Below are 8,248 nucleotides of genomic sequence, written 5' to 3' on the forward strand. Positions count from 1 at the left end.
TATACAGGGTGTTGTAAAGTGATTGCAAAACAGAAATATGAAGTTAATTTTACAAAATTATGAATGTTCCAGCTTTGTTTCTTAGTTGTAAAATGGAAGTACTTAAATGCAGAGAAGAGTCTCTGACCCACACAGCAGAAATGAGGTTCCTGCGTGCAATAAATGTCTGCTCCAAAAGAGGGCATGTAAGAAATCATGAGATCTTCATCTACATATAGATCCCACAAGCATGAGAGAGCGTACTTCACACTATTGTTTGCAGTTGTCTGTCCTACCTCACTAGCATAAATAGCAAGGCAGAAATGACTGTTTGTGTATCTTGGTAAACAGTCTATTGTCTCTTACCTTATTCTTGTGATCACTAAGCAGGATGTTTAATGGGGCAGTTGAATTGGTTTAGTCTTTCTTAAACACTGGTTCTCTAACTCTACCCAACAGGGTTTTATGAGAACAATTTTGCCAGTCTTCCAGAGATTGCCATTTAAGTTCCATGAGAATCTTAGCTGTGTTTTATTTAAATAAAACAAGAATTATAGGAAATGGAAAAAAAGTGGAAACACCATGAGAAATGTATGCTTGAACATAAATGTAGATGTTAGCCAAGCAGGAATCTTGCACCACCTGTTCAATGTCCTCAATATTTTCCAAGTGCCAGTCATAGTCAGAACAGTGTTCTGTATAACTGTGAGTGCACTATGTCAGAGCTAAGTGAGCCCAAATGTGGACAGATCATTGTCGCTCATATGATGGGTGCTTCTGTAACCAAGGTAGCCAAACTGTACCATGTTTCAAGAGAAACTATTGAAGATTAATTCTGCATACAGGGAAAGTGGATAAGTGTCATCTGCTAAGTCACAACATGCATCTAAATGTGTTGAGTGATTGTGATGGATTGTCAGTGAAGAGGACTGTGGCATATCCTGACAAATCTGTTAGCACCAAAACAACATAAAGGAATATCCAGAAACAGGGAGCTGTAGAGTAAGATGGAACTCCAAAACCACTCATCAGTGATGCAACTGCATGTAACAAGAGAATATGGTACCAAAGCCATAAAACCTCAATAATGGAGCAATGGAAGGAAGTCATTTGGTCAAATAAGTCTTGTTTCCCATTGTTTCCAACTTCTAGCTGGGAATATGTTCCAAGAGTGAAACATAGCATGGATTTGTTGAGGATTTGGGCAGGCACATTGTGGCATTCCATGGGTCCCATTGTTACTCTGCAAGGCTGCATTACTGCACAAGGATTATGCGACGATTTTTGCTGATCAGTCTCATCCCATGACACAGTATTTGTTCCCCAATTGTGATACTGTGTTTCAAAATGACAAGACCCCTATTCACACAGCTTGCATAGCCCAGGAGTGCTTTTCTAAGCACAACAGTAAATTGTCACATCCCCCTCACCACCTCAGTCACAATATCTCAATATTATTGATCCTTTGTGGCCTACTTGCATGAGTGCTATCCACTTTCATCATCGTTACCCAAACTTGCCACTATTTTGTATGAGTAATGCTATAAGATTCTCTTAAAAGCTTTACAGGACCTGTATTTATCCATTCTGAGATGATTAGCCTTGATAACGTATTGTGTTTTTGGTGTTTCTATATTACTGTCCACCCACTGTAGATGTCTGTTGCCACAGATTAATAAACAGGAATACTAAAACAAATAGATCAAACATAGAAGAAAATGCAAAAAAGCTGTGCGCAAAACTTAGATACATAGCATGCAATACAAAGCTGATATAAATGGATGTGGCAGCAGATTGGAGGATCTAATTCAGGAAGCTGATGACATTAGTGATGATAATGAGAAACTTTGAATAACATAGTTTCCTCATAGTACAGGAATAATTTCATAATTAGTATTCTTAGCCAAGCAAAGGAATATAAATTACTAAAACGATGGCATAAGTTCATGAATTTATGTATTCAGTATCTTTACAATGTCTGCTATTCTGTTGTTTATTACATTACCAGAATCAGAAAACACATGTGGAACAGCAGAGAACAAAAACAGTTCAGTTTTCAGAAGATTTCACGCCATAGAAAGAGAAGGGAATCCATCACTCATTATAAACATGAATAACGAAAGTTAAAGAGAATCATTTGGAAAATTTCCTTCTGGAGAATTTCCTGGCAGAAGGCGCCCATCCAAACCTCTCAGAACATTCACCTTACATTTTAATCTTAGATATCTCTGAGCAAAATATCCGAAATTTTTATTTAATCTAATAAGGTTTTGATATTTTCATATGATAAATGATACAGGTTTCCCCACAGGCATTCTGGCTCTATTGTATTCTATTATTTTCATTAACTGCTGACTCCACTGGTGCATTCTCTAGAGGAATGGTCTTGTTGTATACATTTGTTGGTGCTCAACAGTGGCCCATCCAGTCTTATACAGTTGATAATTTGTTTGTTGGACATCTTTGTAGTTCCATGAGCATATTCTAAATCTACATCTACAACCCTCAAGCTACCTGATGCTGTGCAGTGGAGAGTACTTCTAGTACTACTATTTTGTTTATTTGTTTGTTCTTAGAGCACTCAGTGCAACATTATTGAGCACACCAGATACTTTACAGAAAAAAACACATACAAAGTAGAATAGTATTTTGTGTGGTTAGGGCAAGAAGTTGGCTATGGCCTTATCAATGGATTCATCCTATTGTTTGACTTAGGAACTTAGGAAAACCCAAGTCAGAATGAATAGACAAGGTAGAACACTGCACTTCCCAAGTGAAAATCCAGTGCATTAACACTGTCTTAGACAACTCACTCGGTGTATGGTTAGGAAAGAAAACCACATATACATAGTGTATGATAGATTACAACATGGACAAGAAGAATTAACAATAACTTAACTAGAACATAAAAATTTTGTTATATTTCACTTCATAAAATTAATGTAAAACATATTAACACTTTATTTAGCACTGCTGAAAAAATAAAAACACACAAATACCTGCAAGCACTATAGCCACCACAACTAATCTTACAACCAATCTTTTATTTGAAACAGAGAAAACTGAAAACCATAGCAGAAACATTCTTTGTCAAAGATAAACGTAGCATAGATGGTACATCTGTTAACAGATTAAAAAGAAGTCATCAGTAAATGAGGGATAAGTATTTTTGTTAGCTTTCATACTCATTTACACTTTCAAAACACTTCTCAACAATAAATGGTTTTAATTCCTCTCTAAAAGCTGTTACCTTTTTCAAGCTCTTTATGTATTAAAGTAGTGTATTATAAAGAATGACACCAAAATGGATCACATGTCTTAGAGCAAAAGTTATTTTAACTCACTCTATGTGGAGGGGCCAACATTTTAGAGTGATATAGCTATGGTAATTGCTGTGAGTATGCAGGTTTCCAAGATTACCTCTTATCACCAACACACGTTTGTATATGTACAGGGAAGATACTGTAAGAATATTTATAAATAAGGGCTTGCAATGAGCCCTGCTGCATCTACACCTACAGCTATACTCTGCAAACTACTGCGAAATACATGGTAGAGGGTTGGCCCCAGTGTACTAATTATTATGGCTTTCATCTGCTCCATTCACATAAGGATCATGGGAAGAATAATTGCTGAAATGCCTGTAGCATGCCGTAATTAATCTAATCTTGTCATTGTGATAAATATGGTAGTGATGCAGAGGAGGCTGTATTATATTCCTAGATTCATCACTTAAAGTTGGCTCTAAAAACTTTCTCAGAAGGTTTTCACAGGATAGTTTTAATCTGTCTTCAAGCACCCACCAGTTCAGTTCTTTCAGCATCCTTGTGACATTCTACCATGGATCAAACAAACTTGTGAAAATTCATGCTGTCCTTGTTTATATCCATTCAATATCCCCCATTAGCCCCATTTGGCATGGTTCAAACACAACTGAGCAATATTCTAGTGTGGGTCACATGAGTGTTTAGAGCTATATGACAAGATTTGAATAGCCATTTTCTGTAATGTAGAAATTTCATTTCCATGATCTACAAGGGATTGTTCATAACCAAAGTAAGACACTCTAGCACTTTCTGAGGAGTGTACTTCAGAAATGATTCTCAGAGTAAACATGCAGAACTAAGTCTTGGAGAGAATTTTGTTACATGGTCTTTCCAGTTTAAGTCTTAATCAACACTCATTCTCAAGCATTTTGTGTTTTTAACCCTTTTAGCTCCTTTCTATCCCATACCAGTTCGAGATCTTGGTTTTGATTCATTTTTCCAAACTGAATGTAATTTGTTTTCTTCACATCAAGTGTCAGCCTGTTGTAACTCAACCATAAAATCAAGTACTTGAAGATTTGGTCAGTTGTTGTAGACTGAAATTCCTTAACATCACTTATTATTACACTGCAAACAACATTATCTTAGCTACAGTATGTCATTCACATAAATAAGGAACAGAAAAGGGCTTAACACACTGCCTTGTGGTACACCTATTTTGACCTGACAGATTGAAACTGACTGTATGTTGGACCAGTACTCAAACTCAGGACCTTTAACTTTCACAGGCAATTGTTCTACCGACTGAGCTGCTCAAGCACGACTCATGACCCATCCTCACAACTTTACCTCCACCAGTGCCTTATCCCCTACATTCAAAACTTCACCACACAGTTTTAATTTGCCAGGAAGTTTCATATCATCACACACTCCCCTGTGGAGTGAATATTTCATTCCAGAAACATTCTCCAGGCTGTGGCTAAGCCACGTTTCTACAGTACCCTTTCTTCCAGAAGTGCTAGTCTTGAAAGTTTCACAGAAGATCTTCTGTGAAGTTTGGAAGGTGGGAGATGAGGTACTGGTCAAAGTGAAGGTCTGAGGGTGCGTTATTACTCATGCTTGGGTGGTATAGCACTTGCCCATGAAAGGCAAAGATCTTCAGTACGAGTCACAGTCAAGTATACAGTTTTAATCTGTTTGTTTTGCTTATGGTACATTAATTCATTTGTTTATATATGAAATCAGCTTGTTTCTTCTTGTTCACTGAAAAATGGTGTCTGACGATTTCAATAAACCACGTGCAATTCAATGGTTCTTTTCCAGCACCATGTTTCAAATCCTTCCCTTATATATTGCACACTGAAATCATATATATTGCACTCTGTATTCATATTGTGCAGTTTACAGACTTACAGAGTGCAGCAGCTATCCACAAGAAAATATAATCATTTCAGCTCAGGCAAAATACACTCACAAAAAGAAATTTGCTAATAACAATAAAGGAGATTTTTCATGCTCAGATTTCCATATTAATTCTTGAAATTCTTGCTAGTTGGTGACACATGTTACCATATTCTAGTGCAACATTCACATGCTGTTTGTAATATTTCTTCATAATCTTTCAGTGACTGTTTCTTAATTTTAGTCTCATCACACATTGTTTTTGAATTAGTGCCATGCAAAAGTACTGGTAATTCCTATCATACTCTCAGTGGCAGTGGGGGACTAAGCCTGCCAGAGGCCCAGGGCTGCAAAACTAAATGAGGACCCCAGTCTGCTTCGAAACTAATGTATTTGTATTTACAATTTGTAAAAAGTGAATAACATGAGTGTAATGGCTGACAAAAAGATCAAATATTTATAATGTGTGTACACTACTCTGTAGTAATTGTAATATACACTGTTGGCAAAAAAATATGACACCCTCAAGGACTTCGTTCAGTTGTGCAAGGGAACATGCATACTGAGGGTTTTTAACGTTAGTGATTCATTCATCACAGACATCAGTGATCACATGGCATGCAGGAGGCCTGTCTGTGCATCCTGTTCCGCTCCTCAGGCAGTAACTGTGATGACTTTAGAGGTGAACAGTGTATACAACATTCATTCTAGGTTACAAACATGCCCCACTGATGAATATGTACTCCAGATGAACAGTTTCAGTCATTTGAATAGGGTCACATTGTGGGCTTACGGGAAGCTGCATGGATGTATCGATGGATTGCAGCATATGTTGGGCACACTTTAATGGTGGTGTGCTGCTGCTTTCAATGGTACTCTGTGGAATATTCCCACACTTCTACACCAGGTTCTGGATGTCTGCATAGTACAGACTGACACGTTGTGCGAGCAGCGTTGGCTGACAAAACATCATCCAGGCATGAAATCAGGGCATATCACATGTGACACTGGCCAGGCTACCATTAACACTGTGATATCACCAATCATGGCTACTCTGGTGCCATAACATAGTTGACAGAAGAGTGGAATGGCACTGTGTTGTCTTCAGTGATGAGAAAAGTTTCTGTCTGTATGCAAGTGGTGGACACACACATGTATGGCATAGGCCTGATGAATTGACTATGCCAGAGTACATTCACTAATGACATATGTCACATCCATGGCTTCATAGTGTGGGAGGCCATCAGTTATAATATGTGGTTATATTAGGTGTTTCTGCAGGGTAAAGTAATCACTCCCACTACATTTTACAGGGTGACATCCCTGTGTTCCTACCAGCTCTGTGACAGGAAGATGATGTGCTTTTTCAGCAGGACAGTGCACATACACACATGGCTGCTGTGATGCAACTTGCTCTTCATGTTGTACAACAACTGCCCTGAACAGCAAGATCAACAGTTCTTTCACTTATTGCACATGTATCAGGCATGAGGAAGTGGGAACTTAATCATTCTCAATGGTCTGTGAGAACCATTTCCAAATTGCAACAAAAGATGCAAGACTCTGGGGACAATAGAGGGTGGTTGGAAATTCCTGTTACAAACTTCTAGGACATGTAGAGGGCAGTGAGTATATAACATTTTGAATAGGAGCCCATGTCCAGAAAAGTATTGTTTGCATTCTACGACAGTTTCAATGCAGATGATTATTTCATCCACACCCACGTGAGGAATGTTCTTGGGCATGCCTAGTACAATTTTTACAATTCATTTGAAAAGAATACTGATTCGTTCCATTATTACTTACACATTTGCATTACAACTTACACCTTATGGTTTTCATTAGTCGATAACAACAAGAACCCAGCATCTATGGCACCAGCCACAATGTACTGACGCATTACAACAGTGGCTAGATGTGTCGACCACCAGCATTGTTACACATATTGCTCCTCTGAATCATGTTCTGGTACACTCTCTCCATCCTACCTGGTGCCTCTTCAAAGTCTTGTGCAGTGGCCAGAACTTGTGCCAGCAGATCTTCCTCTGTCTATACAGGTGCCTCATAAATTAGGCTATTCATATGACCCCACAATAAGTAGTCCATAGGGGTTAAATCCAGAAATTGTGGTGGCCATGCAGTTGAACCACTACAGTCTATCCATCATTCACCATACTGTCTGTTGAGACATCTCCGGACAGCCAGTGAAAAGTGAGGTGTGCTCCATCATGCTGAGACCACATTTCCTGATGGGCATTCAATGGCACAGCTTCCAAGAACAGGTCCATTACGTGTCATAGGAAGACTAAGTATGCGGGACCTGTGAGCTTGGATGGAAGGAGGTATGGTCCAATCACATTACCGTTGAGAATACCTGCCCACACTTTAATTCCAAGCCTGTCTTGAAATCCCTGAACATGCGTGGCATGGCTATTTTGAGCATTCAGAACACAGTCCCTTGTGAACCTACATTCATCTGTGAAGAGAACTCGATGTGAAAACAGGTGCAACAGTGCAACGATGCAATGTTGCAGGAACCGTGTGCAGAAGGCGATGCATTGTGGAAAGTCTGCTGGACCCTTTGTAAGTGGTGCGGATGTAATTGTTGCTCATGCAGGATGTCCAAGACAGTACTGTGACTAACAGCCATTGCATGCACAATTGTTCATGAACTCGTTGACATGCTGTCTTCAATGGGACACAGTACACCTTCTTCAAATTTGGGAGTGCGGCATAACCATGGAGCACCACAGTTCCGCCTCCTCACAGTGAAGGTACCATTTCTCGTAGCCATTGTGTAACTTGGACAAACAGTTTGTGTGATGGAGTGTGACGATGTGGAAAACGTTTGTGATATAGCTGACCAGCAGCTCTTCTGTTACCTCCAGCTTCGCCTTACACACGGAGCATGTCTGTGTATTCCGCAAACGAGTACTGCACCATGTTTCCTCTATCGGTGGTGCACAGGTATTGACTCAGTCTCACAGCAAAGCAGACAATAAGTAACATATGGGGACCATTTGACGTAATACATGTCATCATGTCTACCCTGTTGCACACCAGGACATGGAACTCTGAGACGTTTCTGTTGCCCTAAGCAG

Source organism: Schistocerca serialis, chromosome 3 (assembly GCF_023864345.2).
Source record: "Schistocerca serialis cubense isolate TAMUIC-IGC-003099 chromosome 3, iqSchSeri2.2, whole genome shotgun sequence".
Lineage (NCBI taxonomy): Eukaryota > Metazoa > Arthropoda > Insecta > Orthoptera > Acrididae > Schistocerca > Schistocerca serialis.